Source organism: Bufo bufo, chromosome 9 (genome assembly GCF_905171765.1).
Source record: "Bufo bufo chromosome 9, aBufBuf1.1, whole genome shotgun sequence".
Taxonomy (NCBI): Eukaryota; Metazoa; Chordata; class Amphibia; order Anura; family Bufonidae; genus Bufo; species Bufo bufo.
The window spans coordinates 17,543,832-17,560,767 of record NC_053397.1 but is presented as its reverse complement, the minus strand read 5'-3'; the positions used below and the strand labels follow the sequence as shown (position 1 = coordinate 17,560,767).

General features: G+C 48.3%; 1 long non-coding RNA gene across 1 annotated transcript in view; it reads right to left on the bottom strand.

Annotated features, from left to right (window-relative positions):
* Positions 1 to 2,534: 2,534 nt before the first annotated feature.
* Positions 2,535 to 16,936, bottom strand: part of LOC120979736 — a 26,429-nt gene continuing 12,027 nt past the window's right edge. Inside the window, exon 3 of the long non-coding RNA XR_005774372.1 lies at positions 2,535 to 2,791. This is a non-coding gene — a long non-coding RNA (uncharacterized LOC120979736). The remainder of the gene's footprint in view (positions 2,792 to 16,936) is intronic.

The following is a 16,936-nucleotide window of genomic DNA, read 5'->3' as shown; positions in this document are numbered from 1 at the left end:
CAGGGTCCTCTACCTCTCTGTTAATAGTTTCGGGTTTATTGTATTTTTATACTTGTGTAAACCCGTCTGGATGTACAGTGCCATGGAATTAATGGCGCTTTAAAATAAATAATAATAAGTAAGTACTGGACTTTCCCCAGCGGAAATTAACACTAGGAGCGTCAGGTTGCTATGTACCTGGCTGCTCAGGCGGCCTCCTGGACATTGTCCCATGTAGGGTCTCTGGCGCCAGTCCATCCCTAGCAGCATCCAAACCACCATGTGGCCGTACCCTTGATGGTCATACATTTTTCACCTATCCTGTGCTAGAAGCCCCAGCGATCAGTGGAACTGAGCAGCGAGTGTTTCATTCCCCTACAGCACTCCCACAGGAAAAACTAGGTATTGCACGTTGCCTACTGACATCATTGGACCATGTACAAACATCTTGGGTCCTCCAAGAGACACTTTTTGCTAAACCAGTTTACTGACACGTTGTCCTCTTAAGTCTCCTAATACACACCTGTATGACGCAGCCCATGCGTCACGCATCCTTAGTTGCTAATTGACTTTATCCTATTTCAGTCCTCCCGTTAATACAGGGGATTATCTCGCCCTCCAGTGACACCTGTAGCTTCTCCGCTGCCCTGTGCCTTATTCTGCCAGACTCTCAGGAGTGGCTTCTAGCCGGGTAGAGAATGAGGTCAGGAGCAGACACCCATCATGTGTTTTGCATTACGCCGTTCTTCAAAACTCGATTGTAAAAGATGTTTTTCTTCTCCGCCGCTTATTTTTCTTTTTGATTCCAAGCCGAGAAGCCACAGGGACGATCCGTAGGGCTTATCATCAGTCAGTGCACTAGTCATGCAGAGCTCAGGCACAGGACCCTGTTCTTCCAATTACTTTTCTTTAAATACAAATTTCAGCCTATTAATAATGAGGCAGTTTGTGAGCATTAACCCCTAGAATGCCAAAGAGGACTGAATCCGTCCGCATAGAGTTCATAGGTCCTACTGCTGTTTAGGTGGATTTCATTCCTCATCCTCTGCAAAAGCATACAGTCATTTCACAAAAAGTTGATTATACTTTAGAGCTGCGTTCACAATTCTGCAGGCGTTAGAGCTCAGCTCTACAAGCATCCCCTGCTTGGTCAGGGTCTGCACTGAGCTTGGTATGGTAATTTGCATTCTGAGAATGTAGTCTTTTCACCAATAACGTCCAGTAGTCTGATGTAGGAAATCTATTTGTTGTTCTGCAATATAGAAGGTCGGTGAAGATTGATGACTATATTAAGGGACCAGGAGCATAATTGTGAATGCAGCTCTGGAGGACAATACAGGATGTAACTCAGGATCAGTACAGGATAAGTAATGTATGTACACAGTGACTGCACCAGCAGAACAGTGAGTGAAGCTCTGGAGTATAATACAGGATGTAACTCAGGATAAGTAATGTATGTAGACAGTGACTCCACCAGCAGAATAGTGAGTGAAGCTCTGGAGTATAATACAGGATGTAACTCAGGATCAGTACAGGATAAGTAATGTAATGTATGTATGTACGCAGTGACTGCACCAGCAGAATAGTGAGTGCAGCTCTGGAGTATAATACAGGATATAACTGAGGATCAGTACAGGAGAAGTAATGTATGTACACAGTGACTGCACCAGCAGAACAGTGAGTGAAGCTCTGGAGTATAATACAGGATGTAACTCAAGATAAGTAATGTATGTACACAGTGACTCCACCAGCAGAATAGTGAGTGAAGCTCTGGAGTATAATACAGGATGTAACTCAGGATCAGTACAGGATAAGTAATGTATGTACACAGTGACTGCACCAGCAGAATAGTGAGTGCAGCTCTGGAGTATAATACAGGATGTAACTCAGGATCAGTACAGGATAAGTAATGTATGTACGCAGTGACTGCACCAGCAGAATAGTGAGTGCAGCTCTGGAGTATAATACAGGACGTAACTCTGGATTAGTACAGGATAAGTAATGTAATGTATGTACGCAGTGACTGCACCAGCAGAATAGTGAGTGCAGCTCTGGAGTATAATACAGGATGTAACTCTGGATCAGAATGTAAGAGCCACAGTACATAACATGGAACTTTCTATAAATCTTCATGCTGAGTCACTCAATCATATCCAGTATAATTTGCAATCTTCTCTCTCTGGCTGTATCCTCCACCACCCCGTAAGTCGTCTCCTTGTGTAATATTCTACAGCGCTGTATTACAGTACCAGAAGGCATTGCCAAAGACACTTAATGACACTTTAATAGGCCAGGCAGTCATATTTGAACCCTTTATCCGGCCCTCTCCTTTCTTGCTTTGCCAGTGTGTCAGTCTTTCCTGCACTTCTTACATTTTATTCATGAACCAGTAAGCTCATCGTGCACAGGTCCTACCAGATACTGTGTATGTCAGTGTGTTAGGTCAGATAATTATAAGAATCTGTCATGACTCCTCTTCCATCATAAGGAATCTTTCGGAAATTATCTTCTGCATGATTTTCCTTAGCACCTGACATCACGTTGTGACAGCCCGTGTAGCAGATGATATATGGCGTGCCCCCTGCCTGGACTGTTTTACAAGCAGGATTTATTTCCACATTTTCTGCTTGGCAGTCCAGAAAACTGACGTCTCAACATCACCAGCGATCTCGACGCGTTTCACGTCCACAACCTCATCAATTCTTGCACAGATGAAGAGGGGCTCTGGCTGTTTCCCTCCCGTGGAGCTCCTCTGGCAACCGTGCGCAGATATTCTGACGTGTGTAAATTTACGCAGTGGGTACTTCCCGTGCTGCAAGAAAAGTCGAGAAGATTATTCAAAATCTTAAAGGACGCCCAGAAGCAGGCCCTTATTAGGCGGAATATTTCATACTGCGCTAACTAAGGGGGTCATTTCGTATTCCGGAACAAAGTTCAATAAAATTGGAAGAATCAGATTTTTCAAAAGTGTCAGTCAAGGGGAGGAGTTTGCTCAGTATGTCCCGCCCCTCTTTTCAGCCAATGAGCAGAGAAGGGTCATGTGACACAGCCCTGTCCCCCATGGCAGTAACCTGCAACCTGTGGCTCTACAGCGGTCAGGGAAATGCAATAATGTAGCAGCTTTAAGTGGTAGTTACATTGTAGCAGGGGGCGGAGCTTACTTTTTGCCCCATTGGGGGCCCATACAGTCCCCGTCCTCTAGGACTGAGAGTGATGATGGCGCTTAGGAACGCACGCTATCAAGTCCTTTAGGCAACAGGTGACAATACTGGATCACTGACAAGTGCATGGAGACCTAGGTTGCCACCCAGCAGCCACATACTCTGTCGCTAAGCAACAGCCTAAACATGTTCAAAATGCTTGACATACAGTACAGACCAAAAGTTTGGACACACCTTCTCAAGAGTTTTCTTTATTTTCATGACTATGAAGGCATCAAAACTATGAATTAACACATGTGGAATTATATACATAACAAACAAGTGTGAAACAGAAAATATGTCATAGTCTAGGTTCTTCAAAGTAGCCACCTTTTGCTTTGATTACTGCTTTGCACACTCTTGGCATTCTCTTGATGAGCTTCAAGAGGTAGTCCCCTGAAATGGTTCACTTCACAGGTGTGCCCTGTCAGGTTTAATAAGTGGGATTTCTTGCCTTATAAATGGGGTTGGGACCATCAGTTGCGTTGAGGAGAAGTCAGGTGGATACACAGCTGATAGTCCTACTGAATAGACTGTTAGAATTTGTATTATGGCAAGAAAAAAGCAGCTAAGTAAAGAAAAACGAGTGGCCATCATTACTTTAAGAAATGAAGGTCAGTCAGTCAGCCGAAAAATTGGGAAAACTTTGAAAGTAAGGGCTATTTGACCATGAAGGAGAGTGATGGGGTGCTGCGCCAGATGACCTGGCCTCCACAGTCACCGGACCTGAACCCAATCGAGATGGTTTGGGGTGAGCTGGACCGCAGAGTGAAGGCAAAAGGGCCAACAAGTTCTAAGCATCTCTGGGAACTCCTTCAAGACTGTTGGAAGACCATTCCAGGGGACTACCTCTTGAAGCTCATCAAGAGAATGCCAAGAGTGTGCAAAGCAGTAATCAAAGCAAAAGGTGGCTACTTTGAAGAACCTAGAATATGACATATTTTCAGTTGTTTCACATTTGTTTGTTATGTATATAATTCCACATGTGTTAATTCATAGTTTTGATGCCTTCATAGTCGTGAAAATAAAGAAAACTCTTTGAATGAGAAGGTGTGTCCAAACTTTTGGTCTGTACTGTACGCCTTAAACGCCTCCCTGACAGAAAACTCCACTCTTTAAAGGAGTATCCCTTCAAGGGGGTCATCAGAAAATAGAAAAGGGGGATCTGTTCCATCACTCCACCCCCCAGAAACTGCACAATTTAGGGGTAGTCACAGGCATCAGAAGGCTATATAGGCCCCTAGCTCTCAAATCCCTTAAAGCCAATATAACTTACAACCCACATAATTGGTAGCTTGGTCTCTATACACCAGAAAGCTGCTTTAAGTTGACAGTGGCCCCCCCTTTGATGACTGGGGCCCCGTATAATAGCACAGGTTGCATACTAGCATCCCTCCTGTTTATGTGCTATTTCAGATATCTCATGTCGGCTGCAGCTGCTACACCAGACAAAAGCTATTTCTCAATATTTTTAATTTACTTTTTTTGTTTTGCTGTCAGTGAATGGAAACATTGCTATTTACATACATCTGTTTAACAACTGTCCCGATGTTGTCGAAACTGATACATGTGCACTGCTAATACATTCTGCCTCTCAGTTTGTTTTTAAATGTCTGCTTGCTGTCATTGAATGGAAACAGTTGTTGACATCCAGAGGCTAAATGTCCAACTTATGTAGTGCAGTTTTTGTAAGAAAGGAGTTGTTTTATAATCATGGACCCCCTTTAAATATTGATGACTTAGGCCTCTTTCACACGCTCTGTGGCTGTACTGCGGATCCGCAATACACGGGCACCGTTCTGTGGGCATTCCCGCATCACGTAGGCGCACCCAGTGCTTCCGTCCCGTGTCCTATCTTTTTGCGGAACGGGCGGATCGCGGACCCATTAAAATGAATGGGTCAGCGATCTGCTGCGGCTGCCCCACGGTCGGTGTTCGTGCTATGCGGCCCGCAGTACGGCCACGGGGCGCACACACGTCCGTGTGCAAGAGGCCTTATAATAAGGATAGGTGATCTGTGGGGGGTCTACCTCCTGGCAACCGCGCCAATTCAAATTTTTCAGGAGGCTGCGGAGTCCCGGTAAGCGCCATGACATCCTCGCAGCTTACCAAGCACAGCGCCGTACATTGCATATCGGCTGAGCGTGCTACTGCAACTCAGGCCAATTTACTTGAATGGGACGTGACCGATGAACGTGATGTCACTGGCTTATGATCTACCCTATCAAAATCTCAGAGGACCCCTTTAATGCCAGTTAGTTCACAATATTTATCTGTAATGCAGTGATCGCCAACAGGTGGCTCTCAGGGCATGCTGGGAGTTGTAGTTTCACCGCCGCTGGAGAGCCACAAGTGGACATCTGCAGCTCTAAACTAAAAAAACTGCTTGAGAATATTAGTAAACAACCCATAAAAACAAACCAAAACACAAAAAAAAATCAAATGGAACAAGAAAACCCCTTTCTTTTTTTTTTTCATCCCAAATCAGCTTAAATTAGTCCGAAACACAATCACCCCCCTCCGCACCCTCCCGGACTTCCTCCATGACCAGTTGCCCCTCCAGATACACAAGGCCCGTGTTGTGGTAAGAGCGGAAAAACAAGTGGCTGCCATTCAGGACTAAACAGAGGGATGAGTTCTGAGGAAATCTCCCGGCTGGAATAACACAGATCTGTTGTTTCGCGGCGATGGCATGAAGCCGTTTCATCACTTGTGGACCGGGGCGGTAAACATGGGGGCAGCGAGTGACGGCAGCAAATTTTCTGCCTCCTTTGAAGCTGAGAGGCTTTTAAGAGCCCAGGATCAGTCATGGCCGGGATACAGTTTGATATAAACAACATTTAATCACAAAGTTAAGGAACTTTCTAATAAACTGTCACAATTGCAATCGCTCAAGATCTCTGCTGTCAGTGAATGGAATTATTCCCATTTACAATGAAAGCCTAAAAATCTTGTCAGGCCCCCGTGTCCACAGCTAATGGGCATTGGAGGAGATTTAAGAAAACTAGTGTAAAGGAAAACTTGTTTAGTTGCCAATAGCAACCAGATTCTCCCTTAAAGGGACTCTGTCACCACTTTCTAACCCCCCCTTTTAAAAGTATTGTTCTCTCCATGGCGCCCTTGTGATTACAAAGGTGTTGTTATAACATAAATTCGCCGTCTCGTTTTGATAAAAATACCTTTTATCTAACCTGACAATCTTGTGGATAAGGTGCCCAGGGCGTTTCTGAAGGTCTGAAGCTGCCGCCCGCCGCCGTTGGTGCCCAGCTCCTCCCCTGATCCTTTCAGCGCCGCCTGAATGTAAAGAAATCCGCCTCCGACTCTCGCTCAGTGCCCCCTCCTCCTTTTCAAAGATCCCGCGCGTGCGCACAGGCCTGTGCCTGATGCGCCCGTGCGGACATTTAGAATCAGCCTCATTGAGCGAAGTGCGCATGCGCGCACTTCGCTCAACCTCCTCATAAGACGAGCACTGCAGCCAGCCACTCAGAGCCTGCCAAGCGCTGTATGGAGCCGCAGGCTCTGAGTGGCCGGCTGCAGTGCTAGTCTGATGAGGAGGTTGAGCGAAGTGCGCGCATGCGCACTTCGCTCAATGAGGCTGATTCTAAATGTCCGCACGGGCGCATCAGGCACAGGCCTGTGCGCACGCGCGGGATCTTTGAAAAGGAGGAGGGGGCACTGAGCGAGAGCCGGAGGCGGATTTCTTTACATTCAGGCGGCGCTGAAAGGATCAGGGGAGGAGCTGGGCACCAACGGCGGCGGGCGGCAGCTTCAGACCTTCAGAAACGCCCTGGGCACCTTATCCACAAGATTGACAGGTTAGATAAAAGGTATTTTTATCAAAACGAGACGGCGAATTTATGTTATAACAACACCTTTGTAATCACAATGGCGCCATGGAGAGAACAATAGTTTTAAAAGGGGGGGTTAGAAAGTGGTGACAGAGTCCCTTTAAATAGTTCCTTTGGAAAATAAAAGGTGGAATCTGAACGGATTGCCATTAAAGAGGTTGTCCAAGATTTTGATATTGATGGCCTGTCCTTAGGATAGGACTCCTCCCCTGCATAACGAAACGGGACGGATCCGTTTCGCAGCCCATAGACTTCTATTATGATAGAATGAATAACGGAATACCTCTAAAGGCATTCCGTTATGGTCCGTGGTAACGCAATTCACCTTTTACCAGTAAACGAAGCGCGAACGAATTTCATAACCTGAAATTCGCTCATCTCTAGTTACCACCACCCTGCAATCGTGGTCGTTCTTACACACTAAAGGAAAAATCGCCGGCCTCTCTGGTGGCGGGGACCGTGGGAGTGCGCATCGGCTGTTTTTTTTTTCCCTATAGTGTGCAAGCATGACCACCGCTGCTGGATTGCAGGGTGGTCGTAACCATGGAAACGAGCAGTGTTTAATGTGATGGGAAAATGAAACCAGACAGCAAAGGGAGCAATATGGACAATCACAATACATTAGTACGTGGTTTCTATTAATTAATAATAAATGATGATATTTGCTGAAGCGAGACAAACCCTTCAATTTTTTAATTGCAAAAGTATTCAAATCCATCCAGGTGATGGTTTGAAAACGCCAGATTATTATTATTTTTTTTGCGACAGCCCCTTTAAAGAGGTTCCCCCCATCACCACTTCATGACCAGCGCGAGTGTGACCTCTGGGACGCTCATTGGTCCTGAGAATGAAGGGGCCGCAGCGATTGATCACTGCAGTGACGCCCCCCTACCCCCGATGGCCATCCCTATATTGTAGAATGGAGCTGTGCTGCAGTTCCTCTGCACAGCAGGCCCTTGGTGTGGGAAGGGGGGAGCGCTCTGCAGGAAAAAGGTGGGGGTCCTACCGATCATTATGTGACCGTAAACAATGTGGCAATACCATTACTACTGAGTATTCTATCTGTTCTACGTCGACAGCAATAAAATCTGATATTAGGAACACGCCGAACAGGAACGTGTTATATCCGCTGCAATTACCAGCGGGGAAACCACCCCAAAAAAATGAGAATCTGCAGCTTTATTTCCTCAGCCACGTTTTATAAAAAGGTCATTGCTGTAAGCAAAAGTGATGAGATCTGTGCAAAAAAACTGCGCGCGCAGAGCTTTAGGGCTTGTTCACATAGAAGTTCCGTTTGGGGCTTCCGTCGCAGAAACCATAAAAAAAAACAGACAAAAAAAAAAAGTCCTGCAGGGGGAACTTTTTTTGTCCAGTAAAGAAAAAAAAAAAAAAGAAAAAACACTAGGATCCCCGAAGGAACCTGAATGGACCCCATTGTATCCAACTGCGCCAGATCCGCCACTTACATTATTTTAGCTGTTAGGCCTCTTGCACACAAACTTTTTTTTCCCATTAACATCCCTTTTTTTGCGTTCCGTATACGGAACCATTCATTTCAGTGGATCCGCAAAAAAAACGGAAGGTACTCCGTATTCCTTACGTTTCCGTATTTCCGTTCAAAGATAGAACGGATAACGGACAAGGATAGGACTGTTCTATCAGGGGCCGGCTGTTCCGTTCCGCAAAAAACGGAATGCACACGGACGTCATCTGTATTTTTTGCGGATCTGTTTTTTTGCGAACCGCAAAATACTGAAAAAGCCATACGGTTGTGTGCAAGAGGGCTAAGGGCTCTTGCACACAAACGTTTTTTGCGTTCCGTATATGGGCCGTATTTTTATTCCGTATACGGTCCTTATATATGAAACCATTAGTTTCAATGTGTCCGCAAAAGATGCGAACAGCACTCTGTGTGCTGTCCTCATCCGTTGCTCCGTTCCGTGGCCCCGCAAAAATGATGAGGCATGTCCTATTCTTGTCCGTTTTGCGGGCAAGAATAGGCATTTCTATAATGGGCCTACTGTTCCGTTCCGCAAATTGCGAAAGGCACACGGGCGGCATCCGTTTTTTTGCAGCTCCGCAATTTGCATGGTCGTCTGCATGAGCCCTAATCTCCGGTGTGAAAGAGCCCTGACAACTGTTAAAGGGGTATTTCTTCTGGACATTTACGGCATATTGGTAAGCTATACCATACATTTCTAATAGGTGCAGGTTCCCCTCCCCCTTTGGGACCTGCTCCCGTCTGACGCCATTTAGTAGTTCCTACCTCAAAGAAGTCTAAAGGGCAGGAATGTACTTCTTCCATCTCCTAACTAGCACTTTACTGTCCCTTCACATGGACTCAGATCCGCGCTGACAGGGTGCGTAAAAGCATGTTCTTTTGACAAGAAAAATTGTCATCAAATTATGCATTTCCAGGAGGAATTACAGAGGACCAACACAATGTAAAGAGAAATTGCTCCAGCGTTATTATTTCATGAGGAAGGCAAGTGTTTAATAAAACAGACATGTCACCAGAGTATGGTCCTCGCTCACGGGGGTCCAGAAAGCTGAGATATGGGGGGTTGTTTACAGGGTCCTCACACTGTATGGCGGTTATAGTGGTCCTTGCACGCCCTGTAATAACAAAACGTCAGCTCGAATTTGCCACATTTCAGTGCAAGAACAGCTAAAACTGCTCTACCGTGTGAAGACCCCGACAAGCAGCGACTTATATCTCAGCTTCCCAGTCTCCTATGATTTTGACATGGAGGGAGGGTATGTGGGAGATTAGCCACTGTCCTACTGCTTTACTGTGTTTGAATCCCAACAAACAGCTCCATGTATCTCAGCTTCCAGGTCTCCTATGATTGTGCCACGGAAAGAGGGAGATGTAGGGATTGACTGCAATCCTACTGCTGTACAGTGTTTGGACCCCAACAAACAACTCCATATATCTCAGCCTCCTGGACTCCTATATTTACAACATGGAGGGAGGGGGGTGTAGGCATAAACTGCAATTAGGGCTCATGCACACAACCGTATCCGCTCTGCGGTCTGCAAAACACAGATACCGTCCGAGTGCATGCCGCCATTTTTTTTTATTTTTAACTCCTGCATCTTTTTTGTGAGGTGGCAGAATGGACATACGGATGCGGACTCCACGCGGCGTACTGTCCGCATCCTTTGTAGCCCCACTGAAATGAACGGGTCCGCATGTGATCCACGAAAAACGCACATCGGATGCACACCGAACATACGGCCTTAGGCTACATGCACATGACCATTGTGCGTTTTGCGTTCCGCAAAACACGGATGGCGTCCCCGTGTGTTCCACAATTTGCAGAACGGCACGGACAGCCATTAATAAAACTGCCTATTCTTGTCCGCAAAACAGACAAAAACAGGACAGGTTATATATTTATTTTTTTGCAGGTGCTAGGCGTTCACGCCACGCATTACACCCGCACGGAAAACTCACTCGTGTGAAAGGGGCCTAAATCGGATTTCTTAGAATACAAGATATTTGCCCCAGTAAATTTTTTTGAAAATTGGGAAAATAATCAGAGCGCTGCATAAAAGGTTTTCTAAACATAAAGATTCTGCGAGAACTGGAAAAGGGAGCTCAGGATTAATAAATACCGTTAGGGATAAATATGACGGAAATCCGACCGTTCTCTCCTTTGCTGCTAAGGGAATGAATTTCCTTTACGTTGGAGCTAGGAACTTGTAGCCTCAATGAGAGGAATGATTTGTCCTCTATTTTATAATGTATTTAATTCTGTATTTATTTATTGTAATTATTAGCATTCAGTTGTATACGTTTGTATAGTCTGATGAGTGTATCGAGTACAGGAATCATCTGAGGACGCAAAATGACCGTAGGCTGTGTACACTATAGTCCTGCTCAACTATTCCTCAGCACGGTTTTGCCATGGGGTTAATAAAGACATCATATAGAACATGACAATCTCTTTCTAACAAGAGCCCTGCACCTCACATGGATCCAGAGATCTCCCCATTTATTGCTCTGCTAGATTTAGTTCAGGCTGGCAGATCAGGAGTGTGTCCTTCCGCCGGGGAGTGTGTCCTTTCTGCTGTAGCTCTTTCCCTGTAACTGCCACAGCTTCTAACAGAAGATATGGCTGGTGACAGTTGAAAACTTAAACTGAGCGCGTGCGACCGCCTCAGTGAGGTGGACAGAAAAATAAGGAAAAGGACAAACAGCAGGTGGCGCTATACAGATACATTTTATTAAACAGTTCAGTGGCTATAGTAAATTTTAAATTACATGTAAGTGTAATGTGACATGGAGGGAGGGGGACGTCAGGATTGTTTGGACCTCAACAATCAGCTCCCTATACCTCAGCGTCCTGGACTCCTATAATTATGACATGGAGGGAGGGGGATGTTGGGATTAGCCGCAGTCCTATGTGAATTTTCGGGTCTTAAGTGGAGTTAGGCTTTAATAGATCAGGAGATAATAAAGGATGCAAGATTTCGCTGTGGGAAAAATGGAACCGTTGGGGATTAAGAGGACTTCAGAGGAACGTCTTGTGAGGGTCTGGAGATAAGTGCTCCCATGTCTTTGGCAAGAGGCGCCCTGCCTTTTCTCAAAAGCCCCATTAGCACTTGGCCTAATAAGTGAGGCCTGGAATGCTACACTCAGGCATCGCAGAATTGTCATTGAGGATTCTTTCCGACGCGGAGCTCAATGGAACAAGTTTCCTCTGCGGCCGCCGAATGACGTCACGTGTAAACAGTGTCCTCTTTCCATGCCATGTTTCGCCCTCCGCTACTTTAAACAAAATAACTCGGCCATTTATAGGTCGTCGCATTTCCACTTTATGTCTTCAGTAGAATTGGAGGCCGTTTTTTTTTTTTTTTTTCTTTTCGTGGACAGCTTTGGGACCACCGTGCACCCTGTAATGGGCAGACCTCACGCCGCCTGAAAGAATCCTAGCAGTGGCCAGGGTCCTGGCGCTAGGAATATATATTTTTAAAAAAAAGGAGATTTTTGTGAAACTCACCTGTAAAATCTTTTTCTCGTAATTTCCATTGGGGGACACAGACCATGGGTATAGCTTAGAGATATTACTAGGAGGGACACTATGCAAAAAAAGAAGCTCCTCCTCCTCGGGCTATACCCCCAGGCACCTCCAGGAGAACTTCAGTCGTTGCAAAAGCAGTAGGAGAAGGAGAACGGAAACAAAACATTATGGAAACCATCACACAGCACACCCTAAGGCGTAAACCAAAAAAGGGGGCGGGAGCTGTGTCCCCCAATGGAAATTACGAGAAAAAGATTTTACAGGTGAGTTTCACAAAAATCTCCTTTTCTCGTTCATTCCATTGGGGGACACAGACCATGGGACGTCCCAAAGCAGTCCATGGGGTGGGAAAAAAGAACAAATCCAACACCGCCAGGAATAAACGTCCAGTAGTCAAACCGGAACCACAGCCTGCAATACCCTGCGCCCAAGAGCAGCATCAGCCGAGGCCAGAGAGTGTAACTGATAAAACTTTGTGAAAGTATGTAAGGACGACCAAGTGGCCGCCTTACACAACTGGGAAACGGATGCGCGATTGCGTCTAGCCCAGGAAGCACCCACTGCCCTTGTGGAGTGAGCGGTAATCCGCGACGGCGGAACGTGGCCGCGAGCGCGATATGCCGCAGCAATAGCGGAACGGATCCACCGCGCCACGGTGACCTTGGAAGCCGCCAGGCCCTTACGGGACCCTTCAGGAATCACAAAGAGAGAGTCTGAACGCCGGAAGGAAACGGTAGCCCCCAGGTACACCTTCAGGGCCCTGACGACGTCCAGGGAGTGGAGAGCACATTCCTTGGGGTTCACCGGAGAAGGACAAAAAGAGGGCAGGACAAGATCCTCGTTAAGGTGGAAGGGAGAAACCACCTTGGGCAAAAAAGAAGGCACCGGCCTGAGCACCACCTTATCCTGGTGAAAGACCAGAAAAGGTTCCCGGCAGGAAAGTGCGGCCAGCTCCGAAACTCGCCTGATGGAGGTTATGGCCACCAGAAAAACTACCTTCCAGGTGAGTAAAACCAGAGAGATCTCCCTCAGAGGTTCAAAAGGCGCCGCCTGAAGGGCGCGCAGAACCAAGTTGAGATCCCAGGGGGGCAAGGGAGGCACATACGGAGGAACCGAATGCGCCACCCCCTGCAGGAAGGTTTTTACAGGTCTCAAAAAGGCAATGGACCTCTGAAAAAAGATAGCCAAAGCAGAAACCTGACCCTTTAAAGAACTGAGCGACAGACCCATGTCGAGGCCGGACTGGAGAAAAGACAGCACCACTGGGACAGAGAAACGTAGGGGCGAGTAGCCCGATTTCTCACAAAACACCAGGAAGGCCTTCCAGGTGCGATAATAGATTCGTGAAGAAGCCGGCTTTCGAGCCCTGATCATGGTTCTTACCACCGCATCAGAGAAGCCTCTCTTCCTCAGGATGGAGTCCCGCCCTGATGGTTGACATAAGCCACAGCCGTGGCATTGTCCGACTGAACCCGCACCGGGCGAGTCGCCAGGAGAGGAGTCCAATGGGAGAGGGAGTGGAAAATCGCCCTCAATTCCAAAACGTTTATCGGGAGACGGGATTCCTCCGTCGACCAGACACCCTGAACTGTGAGGTTCCGGAGAACACCTCCCCAACCGATGAGGCTGGCGTCGGTGGTGACTATCGTCCAGGAGAACGGAAGGAAGGACTTTCCTGACGATAGGTTCAGGGGAGACTGCCACCAAGGGAGAGACGCTCGAACTTGCCGGGACAGACGAACAGGAGTGTCTAGACCCCGAGGGTTCTTGTTCCAGAGGGCAAGGATCATCTGTTGTAGCGGACGAGTGTGAAATTGGGCGTACGGAATCGCCTCGAAAGAGGAGACCATAAGGCCCAGCACCCGCATGCACTCCCGAATGGTGGGACGTGGAGAGCGTAGAAGGAGCACCATTGCCAGACGAATCTGGGAAGCCTTGGAATCTGGAAGAAACACCCGAGAAATCGAGGTGTCCAAGATCATCCCCAGGAACGAAAGTCTCTGGGAGGGGTGCAGAGAGGACTTGGGGAGATTGATCAGCCATCCGAACCGTTCCAGGGATTGAACCGTGATTCGGATGCTGTCCTCGGCCTGTGGAAGAGACGGAGCTTTTATCAAGATGTCGTCTAGGTATGGTAACAAAGAGATGCCCCTGGTGCGAAGAAGCGCCATGAGAGGCGCCAGAATCTTCGTAAAAACTTGAGGGGCGGTTGCCAACCCAAAAGGTAGGGCGACGAACTGGTAATGACGCCCCCCTATGGCAAAGCGCAGAAAGCGATGGTGGGACTCTGCAATAGGGACGTGCAAGTAGGCGTCTTGAATGTCCACAGACGCGAGAAATTCTCCTGGACTCAGAGAAGCAATAACGGAGCGAAGGGACTCCATGCGAAACTTCCGCACCCGTAGAAACTTGTTGAGAAGTTTTAGATCCAAGATTGGACGCACTGACCCCTCTTTCTTTGGAACAACGAACAGGTTTGAGTAAAAACCTGTCCCTTGCTCTTCTGGGGGAACGGGGGAAATGACACCACGGTCCAGAAGAGAGGAGACCGCAAAAAAGAGGTCCGAGGCCCTGGCTGGATCCCCCGGAACGCGAGAAGGGAAAAAACGTTCCGGCGGGCTGGACGCGAACTCCAACTTGTAGCCGGACGTCACCACTTCCAGAGCCCAGGCGTCCTGAACGTGAGCCCTCCAGACCTGTTGAAAGGAGAGCAGACGGCCCCCCACCACGAGGGGTGGGGGCACCCCTTCATGCGGAGGGTTGCTTGGGAGCAGGAGGACGGGCTGACTGCGCCCGAGGCCGCCAAGAAGGCTGGGGCTTGAAGAAAGGCTTCTTGCGGGAGTCCTGGGACCCCCCTGCCGATGAGGATGACGGCGTCCTGGCAGTGGAGAAGCGACGAAAGGACTGGCCCCGGAAACCTGAAGGCCGAGACCGAAAGGGACGCTTGGTCCTGGGCTGGGGTAGATGAGTGCTCTTGCCCCCTGTTGCGGCAGAAATGAATTCATCTAGTTGAGCCCCAAAGAGCCTGGACCCTTCAAAGGGAAGGTTAGCGAGGGATCGCTTGGATGAGGCATCAGCATCCCACACCTTCAGCCAGACCTCCCTGCGCTGAATGACAGAGAGGGCCGAAATACGGGCAAAGAGGGAGCCGATGTCCATTGAAGCCTCACAGAGATATTTAGACGCTTGAGACATCTGGATGATAAAATCCAGAGTATCTGCAGAGGCGTCCTGCTCTGACAGATCCTGGTGGTGGCGCTGCAACCACGTTGTAAGGGCTCTGGCGACCCAAGCCGACGCAAAGGCCGGTCGCAGGGAAGCGCCCGCCAGCGAGAAGATGGACTTGGAAAGTGAATCCAAACGTCTGTCCACCGCATCCTGCAGAGAGGAACCGTCTAGGACGGGAAGGGCCGTGTTCTTGGCTAACCTGGCCACCGGAGGATCTACCTTAGGGGAAGAAGTCCACTTTTCCACTGTGTCAGCTGGAAAAGGATAAAGCGTATCCATACGCTTGGTGGCCGAAAATTTTTGATTAGGTCGATCCCAAGCTTTTGATAGGACCGCAGTGAATTCCTCGTGAATAGGGAACACGGCGGACTCCTGTTTCTTGGGTGGAAAAAGGGAGAACTCCCGACTAGTGGAGGGAGGAGAATCCCCTTGTATATTAAAAGTGTCACGGACAGCTGCCACCAACTCGGTTACCATGGTGGAAAGCTTAGGCAGGGGTTCCCGCTCCGTGACTTCGTCCGATCCGGACAATTCCCCATCGGATTTGCGCTCCCTGCGAGGGGGAGAGTCAACCGGGCATGCCTCAAGGCGAGGGGGAGAAGCGGAGTCATCCGAGGAGGAATGCTGCCGCTCACGCTGCCTTTTAGAAGTCAGACGCCCTCTGTGAGAGTCGCTGAGAGGGGATGGAGTGGTGGATGCCACTGGAGTAGTAGCCGCCATGCGCTCCATGAAGGACATGGCTGCCTTGGCAACTAAGGCCAGATCAGCTGCCGCATTAGACATGGCGGAGGCCCAGGCGGGTACCGCTGGATCCGCAGGGGCAGAGGGAGGACCGGGCTGAGCAAGAGAAGAATAAATGTCAACCTCCTTGAACGGACACTAAGCAAAGACTGAAGTTCTCCTGGAGGTGCCTGGGGGTATAGCCCGAGGAGGAGGAGCTTCTTTTTTTGCATAGTGTCCCTCCTAGTAATATCTCTAAGCTATACCCATGGTCTGTGTCCCCCAATGGAATGAACGAGAAATAAAGGGGCTCCCCTTTAGCAAACCCCCACTGGACACTTCCCAAGGTCCCACTGGTCTCTAACTCCTGGTTCCTCTCGACACAGGGAATGTGACCACTCAACCAATAATGGGCCGCCTCCGCAACCCACCTCAGCCGGTAATTTGGGAATGGTCATACGTCCTGTGTCAGGAGGAATCCAGAAGTAAAAACTTGGGAAGAGTCTGGTTTTAACATCGACCTGCAATAGAAGATTACTTCCCTAACAGATCCCGCTGTGGTCCTCATGGCTGCAGCAGCGATATCACATCAAATGTGCCAGTGATTGGCTGCAGCGGTCACGTGTTGTCAACATGATGTCACTGCGACAGCTGGGAAAACAGGAGCAGGATCTTTCAGGTAAGTAAACCTCTATTCGTTATTACAAGTCGCTATGATATGCCCCCAAAATGTCTGGTAGGTGCAGGTCCCAGAAGTGGGAACAGAGCTACGTTATGGCAGTGCACTTCATTTATCAGCAGGACTTGCTGTCCATAGAAACCAATCAGGGTAAAATGCTCTGAAAAAAGATAGGTCATCAATTTCTAATCGGCCTGTGGCACCCCCACCGATCAGCTGTTTGAAGAGGCCGGTAAGCGCCGCGGCCTCTTC